Source organism: Eublepharis macularius, chromosome 12 (assembly GCF_028583425.1).
Source record: "Eublepharis macularius isolate TG4126 chromosome 12, MPM_Emac_v1.0, whole genome shotgun sequence".
In the NCBI taxonomy this organism is placed as follows: domain Eukaryota; kingdom Metazoa; phylum Chordata; class Lepidosauria; order Squamata; family Eublepharidae; genus Eublepharis; species Eublepharis macularius.
The window spans coordinates 10,742,679-10,757,033 of record NC_072801.1 but is presented as its reverse complement, the minus strand read 5'-3'; positions in this window follow the sequence as shown (position 1 = coordinate 10,757,033).

Below are 14,355 nucleotides of genomic sequence, written 5' to 3'. Positions count from 1 at the left end.
GTTCTGCGACCTTCTCTTCTGTATCTGGCTGCCTTGCATTCTCCATTCCTCAGTTCTAGGCTACTGATCAAAATCCTGTTAGTGAGAGTCATGCGCTGGGTGTACTTCTGGAGATGTTTCAGGTGCCACCTTCCTAGACCAGCCCTGTGGCGTGGGATAGAGCATAACCCTGAGGGGATGCTGAATTCCTTCTTGCTGGGCAGTGACATAGGCCATGGTTGATCTTGTTCCTCCTGGATGATATACCTGCAACAGCAAGATCCCGATCTCTTGAGTGGGCCTGTGGCTCAGCCTGAGCTGCTCCCTGAGCGCGATGATGCAGAGGGCAGCTTCTTGCTTTTCTCTCTCCCCTCCAGTTCCAATCTTCTAGCGCCTGCTCTGCCGCCAGCCCCTGCCACAAATCCTGTTAATGTGAAGGAGCGTTTTGACTGCTGCTGCTGCACTCCAGGCAGGATTCAGCAGATGTTAATAATGTGCTTATTTTCTCTAAGTGCCATTTTGGCATCGGTGTTAATTACAATTTATATTCGGCAATGTTTATGCTGGGAAAAAGATCCCATCCTAATGGTCCCCAGTTGATGGGGCGAAGGCTGTTAAGCAGAACGCCATATGTTTGGAGCAGAGAGAAAGGGGTGGGATGCCAAGTGGAGCCACAACAGTGCAGTGCCAGCATTGGGGGGGGGGCGGGTTAGAAGGAAAATCAAGCATGAGGCTCTGCCAGGCTGCTCTGGCCCCTCCTAAACCAGCAGGTTAATATTCGCAAGTAATCCCTTCCCCCATGTTCTGGGCTTCACCATGCCCAAATGTGGCTCCAGGAGCTAAAGCTGAATCTGGAAATGCTGCAAGCAGAAACTGCTTCTCTGTTTTGACCAGGTAAGAGTGAACAACTGGTATTTTGTCACAGGCTTGGCAAATCCAGAGGTTTCGTGTTGCTTGCCAGTCACAGGTGTTCTTCTTGCAAAGCCCAGTTCTTCTGTACCCGAGGCAGGCTCAGATTGATGAGCATGCAGCCTCCACAGTGACAAAGTGGTCCTTTGGCTCACTAGTTGCGTAGCTGCTTTTTTCCCATGCAGATGGCCCCAGCTTCAGTCTTTAGCCTCTCCTGTTAAAACAGGCCGGAAAAGACTTCCACCCAAGGTAGGAAGGAGCGACAGCCAGCGGAACTAGTCTGGCACAAAGGCAGGTTCTGTGTCCGTCCGGTCCCGTGAGGTTCCCGATTTCACCTTGCGGCAAGCGTTGATCTGTAGTGCACGTGGCCTGCTGCTGAAGCGAGAAACTGCTTCTCAAGGGGGGCGGGGGTGAGGCAAGATAAGGATGTGGTCTTTCTGCCTAGTGTCTGCCAGAAAAAGCGCTCGGCCAAGTGAAAATGGGTGTTTGTAACAGCATCTGAATGTTGCTTTTCAGTGATTCTCAAAATAGTTCATGATAATAAAAAAAACAGTTGATAAGTATATGATACTGTTCTGATTAGTGACAGAACCCTTTGAAGTGTGTCTAAGCATCGAAGACAAAACTTTCTTTTGCTAGTCTGCACATGGCCAGCCCTGCTGCTAACAGCAAAAATACAAAACCTTGACACAGTACGGTAGGTGGTGCCAGCCGTGATTGGCGGCGTGTGCTTTGACCTCCATCATGCAAAGGCACTGCTGGGCCCTCTTGATGCTACGCCAGTGATCCCACCCCCTTCACCAAACTATCCCTTGGCTGTCCCATTCTCTTAAGCCAACTGCCTGTCCCTTCTCTAAGAGCATATATTGTACCAAGACAATTTTTAGCTTGGAGGTCATGTCCTTGGGAGATGCCCCATGCCTTCATAAACATGGCGATTGCATAAGGAATACCCTGGCAAAGCATAGTGACATTGTCTCTTGCCCCAACAAAATTATCTCGATAGGTATTGGGATAATCTTGTGTTAATCCTCTAACGGTCCAGAAACTCGTTATAAAAAAGAACTACCTATGCCTTGTATCTTTCTATATTCCATTGAAAAAAACCATCCATGCAGTACAAAAGAAGCGTGTCAGGGGGAAAGTGTCCTAGCCTTACTTTCTCCTTCACATGGTAGTTTACTACCAGTAGGAAATTTGTGTTGATGGAGAAGTATTTCTTCTTGTGATCTCATGTCTGCAGGCTGAAATGTATGCAACTTTGGAAGCTGGCCCTTCAGTCTTTATCAGGACTGAATTATTTCTTAGCGTCTGCCATTTTCCGCGAGTTCGGCAGAAGTGGTTCCGCAGTTGGGAGATTACTGTAAAAAAAATAAGTTGGGAGCATGAACCAAACTCAAGAGATGAAGGATATAGAGAAAGAGATGGGTCACCTTACCAGTCCATTTTCACTGTGCGCTGTCATCCACGGCGGGGCAGCGCCTGCCGCCACCTCCTCACCTCTCCAGGAGCCTGTCAAAGGGGCAAAACTCTTAGTGCTTCTCAGATATCACCAGGGGAGGCCGCCCTCCATTGTAGACGTTGCAAGACGCTCCGTCATATGCAATAGATGGGCACCCAACAGCTCCCTAGGCAAAAGCATCATTTCCCTAGAAACCTGATGGGATGCGGAGCAGGGGGTCATGATGAATAGTAAAGGGATGCTGCCTTGGGCCCTCTTTAATTTTTTAGGGGGCAGGTAGAGGATTGGGGGAGGCTAATGAAAAGTACTTCGTCCATTAATTTCCCAGCTAGTGGTTTCACCTCAAGCGTCAGCCATTTTCTCTCCTCCGCTGCCCCCTCCTTTCTCCCCCCCCATTGTGGTTCAAATTAATTATATAAAGGACTGGCGCAGCTTGGCCTGACATGGCTGTTAGCAGAAGGGGCTCAGCCGTAAAACCTACCAGGAGCAACTCTGACCTTGGCTGTTTGAAATGAAATCAAGGGGTCAGTATGTGTATTTTCCAGCAGCAGTAAACTCTGTCACACACCTCCCCCCCCTTTCCTGCTCTTACTTCTCCCCCCCCCCCTTGACACTTGATGGCAAAGGTTCCATTCAGGCTATCTTACTTCTTTGCGGTTACGTGTCCCAAAAGGTGTGTGTGTTCAGGAGGGGGAGAATAATAATTGGGATTCATCTGCAAGGTTCTCTGCAAAGTCACACATGTAAGTCCCATTAAAATTCCATGAGATCTGATCTCAGTGCAAGCAAAGGAATCTCTCATTAATTGCTGTAGATTGTTCTCCCTTTTAGTTTTCAAAACATTCAAATGTTTTTATGTTAAGCTCGGGCGCTTGGTGCTTTTGTTCTAAATAATTTTTTTAAAGTTCATTTTCTTTGCCTTTCATTTTTTTTTTATTTCTGAGCTTCCAGCTAGCTACGTATCAAGAATGCTAAATAGGGCATTGCTAATTAGCTGTTTGACAATTAAGTAATGTAACAAAAAACTGCTCGGAGACAGGGTTTTCCTCTCTGCTTTCCCCATTTGTAGACCCCTCCCCTTTAGAAGTTGAGGACTGTCCTTGGCTTTTGCCCAGGGCTGCTGAGGAAATAACTTTTTAAAATTCCTGGTAAAAAGTTTGGAAATTACTGTAAAATTGGTGGGGGGGTGTTATATGTGAAAAGTGGTATTTTTATATTCAGAGGTGAAAATGCTTGGAAGGCTGGTAATTTGGTGGACAGTGAATGTTCATAAAATGCATGAAAAATCAGTGTAAAATCAGCTTCTCCTTCCTTTAAATTGTTAATACTTAATCAAACAATAACAACAGCTTGTAGGGGGGGGGGGGCTGCCTGAGGACAACTTGTTTACACATTTAGCAAAGCCAAGACAGAACGCTTTTCTTGGATTGGCACCATTTTCCTTTTGGTTTGGTGGGGAACATGTGTGAATACTCCCTAGTGTGGGCAGAAAGTTCCCTGGGCACTGAAAAAGTTGTGGGGAGTGCCCAAGGTTTTCAGCTACATGCTTAATCCAGCTCAGTGATCTACCTGGATGTGTTTAAGCCTTTTCAGAAGCAGAACGGCAAAGGTGCCTGTGCCACATCCACCTTTCTCATTTGTAGGCAGTGTGAAGCTTTTGCACTGGCCAGGCACACATACTAGGGGCCCAAGCCTGGCCTTAGTGCCTTCCCATTTCACAGCTCCGCTATGCTGAAAGATGCATGTTTCAGGTCTGGGCACAGAACCTTCAGGTTTTGATTTGGCTCGCTGCCTGTGTCCATCTTGGTTGCATCCGACTAGATTTTCCACTCCATCTTGCCCAAGTCCATACCTAGCTGCAGCCCTTGTTTCATGGGGCTTTTCCTTACAATCTGTCAAAGGGGGCCTATCCTCTCTCTTTTGACAGCAGAAAAGCTGGTTTATAGAAAAAGTTATAATATATTTAATTGGTGGTTAGATTATTTTGTTAGGCTGTTTGTGTATTTTGTTTTTAATGGGTGAATAGGGTGTCACGGAGAAAACTCCCCGCAATGTATCTCTCCAGTAGGCTACCTTTCTGGGTTCAGGGATTTTGGAGAAGTATTTGAACATGCAGCCTCCTGGTTCAGGAAACACTTGCTTTAATAGACTTGATTCGGCTGATTGGGTGTCAGATGGCCCACAATGATCTGGGCTGAAGAGGCCTCAGTTTCTAGAACAGAAGTTTTGCTTAAAATGAGGTGTTACTTAATTACCATTTGTAAGCAGTAGAAGAATTCAGTTTTTAAAAAAATCATTTTCTTCTGTGTTGTGTATCTACAGGCAGGAAGCCTGGATCTCTGTTGCATTCCTGCCAACCTCAAATCTGATAAATATATTGCATGTTGGCCCCAGAAACCTGATTAAAGGATTCCATAGTTGGGCCATTAGCAGAGTATATTGTTTGCAGTGAAAGTGTGATCATAGGTGGTGTGAGCTGGTTATGCTGGCTGGTGTGAGTGCAGGAGAGAAAATAACAAACCATACACTTGCTTATATTTAGAAAGGAAATAAGAGTTCTTTATTGTAGAAACTCCATACTTTGATAGGAAAGGAGGAGAGATAGATCCTATCTACCTATCTAATCTATGGATGAAGGATGAAGGACAAGTCCTTCATCCATGGTTGTAACATGGAGAGAAAGGAGAGAAGGTGTTGGCTGTGACAAAGCCAGGAAGAGAAAGATGTCACAAGGAGGAAGTCCTGAGAACAGCAATCTACACATCAAAGGATAGTCAGAACAGTAAACAGATGCCCTGACCTCTCTGTCTTTCTAACTCTTTGGTTTGTCCCCCTCTGAAACCTGAGAAAAGGGACAGCGCTCAGTGGTCCTAACAGAATCTGAATTTGCAAATTCTGTGGCATGTGTTCAGTGTTGGCTTGAAAGAACAGAATCCCCTCCCCCATCTTGCTTTGCATCTTCATTCTTGGAAAAAAAGCTGGTCTAGTGTGGTGTTGAAAAAGAATGCTGGGATGCAGGAAGTGCCCAGTTCAGGTCCCCATCCCTTCAGCTCTCTCGTGCTCAGTTTGCAGCTTTGTTTGAGATTTTTTTCATCTGTGAGATGGTACACAGGAATACAACGGTATGGAAGTATGACTGAGGTTGCAAAAATGTTCAGGCCTAATGACATTTTCCTAGGGTTGCCAACTCTGGATTGTGAAATTCCTGGAGATGTTGGGGGTGGAAACTGGCAAAGGGAGTTCAGTGGGGTATAATTAGGGTTGCTAACCCTGGCTTGAAAGATCTTGGAGGTGGTGGTGGGTAACCAAGGAGGAAAGAAAGTATTAAAATTGTAGAATGAGACTAAAAGTAAGACTTGCTTGGTGTGGTGGTTAAGAGCGACGGGACTTTAATCTGGAGAGCCGGGTGTGATTCCCCGCTCCTCCACCTGAAGCCAGCTGGGTGACCTTCGGTCAGTCACAGCTCTCTCAGAGCTCTCTCAGCCCCGCCCACCTCACAGTGTGATGGTTGTGGGGATGATAATAACATACTTTGTAAACCACTCTGAGTGGGCTCTACCTTGAGGTTGGCAACCCTAGGTATGCCATAGACTCCCCCCCCCCCCCCGCCCTTGAAAGCTGCCATTTCCTCCAGAAGATCTGATCTTTGCCGTCTGGAGAATCAATTGTAATTCTAGAAGAACTCCAGGCCCCACCTGGAGGTTGGCAACCCTACCTTTTCAGACTGCATTGCGCCTAGGAATAAAACAGGGACTTGGGTGAGCTGCACATTTTCTCCTCACAAGGAACGGGCCTTGAAGCAGCCGCCCCCTTCCCCTTGGGGACAAGAGGCGCAAAGAATGCTGGATTTGAACAAGATGAGCACCATGTGGTGGGCTGGTGGGCTAGGTAGGAAGGAGGAATCAACTGGGCAGAAATGCCGGCTGGCTATCAGCCATAAACTCAGAGAAATGTTTTCCACAAGTGTCTGATATCCAAGGTATGCTTTTTTACTGAATTGAGATATGACGGTAATTCCAACCCCAAAGGATTTCTTTTACAGTGTTCCAGAATTACCCCCCTCTGCAGGAACGACTTCTCTCTTGAGTTCTAGCACGAGTTAACTGTTCTGAGATTGCTTCCTGATTAAAAGGAGGCTGTGCCTGAGCACTGACTCATGCAGAGGCTCAGAAAGGAGTTTCCCCTTGTGAGTGGGTAGATCAGTTGGGTTCACAGGAGCCTTTGACTAATTAATTTCTCATGACTACACAAAGTTTGGAAAATACCAGAAGATTCATGGACCCAACTTGTTTCCAGAGGGGCCAGGTTGTCTGTCTTTGAACATATTTATACAGCTTCAAAGCAACTGCACTATCTCTGAACTGTATGTTGTTATTCCCATCTGTACTTCCCCCAATACTACACAAAAATCATTATAGTAACCCTAAAAAAAGTTATTTCTTACCATCTGCAGAACACATGCTTTGAAAAATGGAAAGAGGACACGAAGGGTGTTCATGAAAGGGTTGGTGGTTGTTATTGGAACAAAGGGAAAAATAACATTATTTCACAGCACAGATAAAAGGAAGTGGAGGGAAAAGCAACATATTTATAGCCAGGGAGACTGGATTCCTTCTTAAGCCGCTATTATCAAATTAATGTCAAAATGCATCAAACAAGCCGGAGCGTTCTGGGCCCCTTCTGTAGAAGTGCTTTGCAAATTGGTTACAAATACATTTTGTTTACAGGGTACCAAGCAGGAAACGGGCTAATTAGCCATTGTAATAAAGAGAAAAAATTGGCAATTACCCAAACAAGCTGTTTTGAAGAATAAATACAAGCTATTTTTTGATCTTTTTAAAACGGATATTTGTATATTTTTATATATATAGGCATTGTGTGGCAATGCCAATTTCACAGAGAACATGGCGTTATCAGAAAGAGAATACTTTGAATTTTAAAAGCAGAGCTTTGTTTTGAAGGGGCTATGAAAAAAAAGCTGAGAATGAAGATGAGTTTTTAATGAGGACTGAAATCCACTTTCATTGCGAAGGGCTGCTTGCTTTCTGCATTTATATTTTCATTTACAGGATTGTTATATTGCATTTTAACAAAACAAAAAAAACAAAAAAGAGGTTCCCAAAGTAATTCAGAGTTAAAAATCAGAGTTACTGCTTAGGATTGTACTGTAAAACAGTGAAACTAGTTCAGACATTGTGATAAACACCATCAACAGTTTGACTCTTGAAAGAAAACATTACATTCCGGTCCCCAAAGCCAAGGATGAAAAAAAGATAATTGCTAACGCTTGCTGTGCTCCCAGGCAACTTGAGTCTTTACGCTGTCCCTGGGTTTCTGATCGCATGTACCAAAGCTGAAAAATATGCCCATTGCCCTTTTCACACAAAATGGCTACCAGATGTACTGAGAGGATTGCAGTTAGCGAGGACTTCCATTACGAGAGCCGCATGCTGTTGTAAACCCAGATTTCTGAGCCGTGTACATTTCTGGGAACTGAAACTGGAGAGTAGCCGCAACGTTGTCCTAGTCTCACAATTCTATCCACATTGGGAGGATCACAGATAGCATGTTGTCCCCCTTGGAATAATAATTATAACAATAACAGATAAGTGCCCACTCAGAGTGGTGAACAGAGCCAGTGTCATTATTACCCCCATAATACAGCTGGGAAATGGGTTGAGAGGAGCAGCTTACTCAAGGCCACCTGCAGAGCTCATGACAGCAGTGGGAGTCGAACCAGCAGAGTGTCGGTTTGCACCCCAACCACTTAACCACTATGCTACAGCAGCTTTCTGTAATGCCAAAATCATAGTGGAGAACAGGGCAAAGGTTGCAGTGGTGTCATTGACTCGGGTTCCTTTCTCTCAAAGAGGTGAATGAAAGTCCATAGTCTGCTTTACTGGTTTGTGATTCGCTTGTGGAGTATATAAACAGGCTTAATTGGACCCCGATCTTGGATATTGGACCTAGATATTGGACTCGGGTCTTGCTCTTCGACTACGGGGCCGTTTCCATTGCTGTGCACGATGACGTCAGAAATGGCACCAGGAAGATGCCCTTGTTCCGTGAGTTTTGTGCTAGGTAAAGATGTGTGGAAACAGGCCAGATCAACACAGCTACCCACCTGAAGCTGTATAAACAGGTATGTGACAGGGGAAATGGGGGGAGCAAGTGGAGGAAGTGGGTGCATAGGGGGCAGCTATTGCTTCTTTTTCAAATGAATGTTCTGAGGTTTCATTGTCAGGAGGAATTTTAATGGCCCCGAGGTTGGGCCTTCCTGTTTTGCAGAATGTCTACCAAGCTGCCCTTTGGGCAACAGTAGCCATCCTGACAGTCCAAGTCCCAGTGACCCCAGGCCTGGTTGAGTCTCCATCACCTTCAAAGGCTGGGAGCATTTATGTGTAATCGTAAAACTGTAAAAAAAAACCTTGCTGTAATCTGTGTAGCCTCCAGGGATAGGGAGGGTGCCTTCACCTACACTTTGTTCATTTTTGGTTTTTTTAAAAAAAGCGTTTCAGAATGCGAGTGCTGTAGATTCAATTGGAGCAAGTAGGAGCAAGGTTTGGGACATCCTAGGGCCAGGAGGAATGAAGTTCAGCCCCCATGAGCACAGAAGGTGCACCTTTGAACCTGCTGGTGTTGCAGAGGATTATGGTTACTCTTGCAGTCACCCCAGGCGCCAGCAGGGCTACACACACTGGACTCGCCTTCTGCTTCCACAGTGCAGGTCAACCTTGGGATCCTGCTGATCCAAGCCACACCCACTCGATCCGTGGATTTGGACAGAGGTGCGAACCGTGGATTCTGAGTGGTCCACAGGTGTCCCAATTTTCTTCTCCAGAGTGACTACTCATGGTGGCAAATTGGGTGCAGATGGTCATGAAAAAAATACTGCAGTATGGGAACTGAACCAGTGAAATTGGTCCGCATAGCAAGGATTTTAATATGAGCTGGCATTCAGCTCAGCAGCATGTTACCGCTAAACCACAGAAGGAGTGATATCGTCCACTGGGCTCTAGGGGAATTCTAGATCTCTGCGCATGGTGACTTGGAGCAGGCTTTACTCTTAAGAGCCCCCTCACGATGCCTATCAAGAGAGAGATTTCCAGATGACAGTACAATGCAGCAAACTGTTAATTTGCGATTATGTGTTTACCACTGGCGGGTGGCGGGGAGGAGTTCACCAAAAAGTGTCAGGCTATCTCTGGCTCCATTGATGTAAGGATTAGAAAGGTACTCTCTATGTGCTCAGAGATCATTTTTCTTCAATAGATAATACCCACTTTAAAGAAATGGCATCATCAAAGATGGTAATGCTAACTGGTCTTTTTTTTTTTTACATCTACTTCAATTATGCCCTGTCTTTTCCCATAGTGGGGAAGTAGAGCACCTTATATCTATATCTATATCTATAAAGACAAGTATCCTGACTGACTCATCAACCCCAGCCCAAACCTCTGGACCTAGAAACATGAAATTTGTGAACATTCCTTTCATGATGTAAACACCCACTAAGAAGGGATTTTAAGAAATTCTCCCCCTAAGAGGATAAAGAGGGGTCAAATTTAAAAATTATTGTTGATTTTATGTTTTTGTGATTTTAATGTATTTTTAATTTTGTTAGCTGCCCTGAGCCCATCTGTGAGGAGGGCAGGGTATAAATCGAATTTTAAAAAAGTGTTTTCCCAAAGGAATACAACTTTCCTGTGTGGCTGGCAGGCTGCTGCCTGCTTGCACCCCCATCCACTGCCAGCTTGGCCACTCTTCCCTGATTGGGCCAGCCTTTCTAGGTTATTTGCATATGTGGCCTGATTGGTTCTCACCTCCCACATTCTAAACAGTCTGCAGTTGCTATTGGGAGTTATTGAATGTGTCTAAAGGTCAAATGCACCTCCCAATCTTCCCCTCAAAGTTCACTAGGGTTGCCAACTCAAAAAACAACAAAACCAAAAAAGCCGAAGGTTGTCCTATGATGAAGGCTTCTGTTTCTGAATTGGTGCTCTGTGCACTCACAAATTAGACTTTTCTGATGTTGAAGAAAGCCCAGATTGGGGCTGTGGCACAATGGAACAGCCTCTGCTTGGCATGCAGAAGGTTCAGTCCCAGGCATCCCTGGCATCTCTAGGTCAAAGGACCAGGCAGGAGGTGATGTGCAAGACTCTCTGCCCGAGACCCTGAAGAGCCGCTGCCAGACTGAGTAGACAGTTCTGACCTTGATAGACCAAGGGCCTGATTCAGTATAAAGCAGCTTCATATGGGACTATGAAGGCTACAAGTTTTGCTTTGAGGAAGACACACAATTGTCAGCAATCAGACCCCTACCACGCTAAAAGGGTGGTTGGCCACTGGGGGGGAAAGAGTGTTGGCCATCTGGTGGGCCACTGGGGGGGAAAGGATGCTGAACTAGAAGGGTTACTGGTCTGATCTGGCAGGGATTTTTCTATGTTCTTATAAAGGGAGCTGCACACTACCTCCCTCACCTCCCTGCACTTTTACCCTTTGCGCCCTTTTCATCAACCACCTAAATAATGTCACTCCAAAAACATCAGTGAAGTAACATTGTTGAGAGTAACTCTGAGGACCTTATGGTCAAAATGCAAAATACACATTTATTAAATAAATATTGTGCGTTTCATCTCAGAGCCAAAACAGACGAGATGCCTGACATGTGGAGGACACGCGTTCCATGGGAAGTGTAGCGAGAAAGAACCTCTGCCAGGGAAAAGAGGGAGAGAATCCCTCTTTTCCCTGGAAGAGGTTCTTTCTCTAGGCATCTCGTATAGTCCGCTTGGCTCATATCATATCATATAAACCTCTTCCTCTTATGCCATAAGCACATGGCACTTCCTAGCCTAGGGTGGTTGCCAGCCTGGCTGGAGCATGGAAAACTACCAGATGCTGAGTCAGACCACTGGGTATCTGATGCCCCTCCCTAAGCCCTGTAGAGTGACATATACCTAAGAACAATGAGATCTCCCAAGAACTCCTGACTGATCCTGTCAACGCCCTGCTTTTCTTCCTCAACCAACCTACCCTAATTAAAACTATTCAGTACACCTGATAGCCTTCCTGTCCGGTACTTAACTGGGTCTTCGAGCACCATTCATACCTTTGTCTACCTTAGGTAGAACCATTAAACCTCTCCTAACTTATTGTTCAAACCTCTGGACAAGCCATCAAGCCATTGTTTTTGGAAACAAGATGTCAGTTTTGCTCAGGGTATGTTTTGCTCTATAACTGGGCTGTCCAGCCATGTGCTCAGAGCGTGTGTTTTGGACCCATACATGCACCCTCAGATACATCTGAGTCCTTTCTCCTTCCCCCCATGAAATGCTAGTCATTTTGCTGCTGCTCCTATGGACTTCTCTTTCTCCAGAAATGGTAAATATCACCCTTCCCCAAAACCTGCTTTCCCATTTCCTCACTGTTTTCCTAGTTAGCTCTGTGTGTATGCTATGAGTGATTTTGTGTGTTTGCCTTTTACTGCTCTTTTAATGAAGAAACCTTTCCTGTAGAACATCTGCCTGTTTATTTGAGCGTTCTCTAAGGGAACAATCCTAGTACACATAGGTGGAGATTTCCCAGTTACCCCCTCTCACTGTATCTTCTTGTGTCGTCTTGAATTCTAATTTCCCCAAGGAGACCCCTCATTAGGGTAACACTTTTGGACGAAGAAAGAAGTGACCTCCAGGAAACACGTCAGCCGGCAGCATGTTGGGGATCACTGGTTTTAGAAGTCTAGGAGCTTTGATGAAGCTGAACATGGTGTTTGTTTTAGCCTGAGCCATTGCTGTAACTATTATTTCTCTCAAGTCTATCCCCTTCTTTAGATTCCCTTCAATGCTACTGAAATTCCAGGTTCCCACTGCTCAGACAGACTGTTCCTCCTTAAAAAGCCCCCGCCTATTATGACATTACTGCAATTTTCTTTCCATCACAAGCAATATTCAATGGCCGATTCTGTTATATGATGTTAGGGCTAAAGCCAGTGAGGTTCCAAGATTGCCGCTTGGCTTGGCTTGCTGCCCTGACTAAGCCTCTATTTTTCCATACCAAAAAGAAAACATTGCATAACATTTAAAAAAATAGCTATCATTATATTGTGTAGTCCAAAATGCCTGTTTAGTGCCCCCGTTCAAGGTCATACCCTTATTTAACACTACCGCTGTTGACTTTCATCGAGTCTCTTACTCAGCCTCGTAACAAAAGCCTGGGCAGGGGGCATTCCATTACAGGGTCTATTAAAACAGCAATTACAGAAAGTGTTGTCTGAATGTCAGAGGTGGTGTGAGGCTGAACAGATGCTGAGCAGCCCTCTGATGCTGAGTTGATAAGGAAAAAATGTTCATGGACGTATCTCCTTACAGAACGGATGATGCTTGCTTGCCTCGGCGTATGTGGCTGTACGGAAAGGCAATTGGTGGCTCCATTTGCTCTGCTGGGGTATTGGAGCCCCTGCTTTGCATGTGGAAGATCACAACTCTTTCCATTCCCAAGGAGTTTAGGTTGCAGGGCTGAAAACCATTCCTTTGTTTGGTACCCTGCTACTCGGAGGATGCAAGATGAGATTAGATGGACCAGGGGTCTAATGGGACAAGGCAGCTTCGTATGTTCTGGAGAGAAACCATATTTCCCTGGTAGACTATCTACACTGCATGCAGAAGTTTCATCTCTGGTTCACTGAACTCCATGGCTGAATAGGGATTTGCAAGCCAGGCGACTCAAGTCTGACCTGCTAACCAGTATGCACCACTGCCTTTTGTTGTGGATGCCTACAATGCACAGGCAAAGGAGACTGGATAGCTGAGGTTATTTTTTCTCTCTCGGCACCATTTATACCCTGCCTTTCTCCCCAATGGGGACCCAAAACAGCCTACGTTGTTCTCCGCTCTTCCACGTTATCCTTGCAACAGCCCCGTAATGTAGATTGAGCTAAGAGTGTATGACTGGGGTGGGGATTTGGCCCTGGGTCGCCTATCTATCTTTAACATGCTAACCAGTACAGCACAGTGCTTCTCTCTAACAAATTTGGTTCTAGAAAAGAGAGAGTCCAGTAGCACCTATAAGACTAACAAAATTAGTGGTAAGGTATAAGTCACTCACAGCTCATTTCTTCAGATACCCAAATTTGGGTTCTGTAGCATTTTACTTTCTTATGATTGGATGAATGCGGCTCTGGGCCCTTATGTATGAATTAGGTTTGGCAATGTGAAGTGGCTGGTGGGAATGGCAACAACCTGCTTCTTCAACCTCAGGATTTATTGCTCCAGAGACAGGTATCCCAATTTTCTTCTCCAGAATTTATGGCCACTTAGTTCAGGGGCAGGATCTGTTTTCTTTTCAAGCAAGGCCTCTTGCTTTTTACATAATTTTTACAGATGCTGCATGACTAAATGACAACCAGGAAGTGGTGCCACTCATGCCAGTCTTGTGGCGAAATAGCAATTCCTCTTGGAAGGTCAAAAAGCAAATGCAAAATATTTTCAGGGCTTACCAAGACACTTGATTGCCTGATGTATTAATCCCCCAAGAAGTTCTCTTATGCCAGCAGTACTGGGCCAAATGGGAGGAGCACGAGTGCACAGTAGTGCTCTTTTCCATGCTCCCCCCTATTCTTTTAAATTAGATTTACGTAGAGCCCTATAGATCAGTCTGGCTTATCCCTCAGACTGCTGCCCTTCGTTGCACCCCAGTTTCACCATCAGAAGTGGGCATCTCTCCCTTCCTTCACAGCAGGGCTATCCTTGAACATCCCACCTCTTGTGCTCCTGAGCTGAAACATTTGCGACATAGTTGAAACGGCTGTGATTATCCATCGGGCCAGTGAGCAGACTGTGCCACTTGCCAGCCAGAGAGTAAAAAGAGAAAGTGGAGGTTGCAGTGGAGATTTTGCATGCATTCATTGGCTTCTGCAAACTTCTGCAGCAAAAAATGTCCCCAAATCTCTGCCAGCTGGTTGGGTTTGCAAACTAAACGCTGTTGATAGAACTGAAGGATCCTGTCCT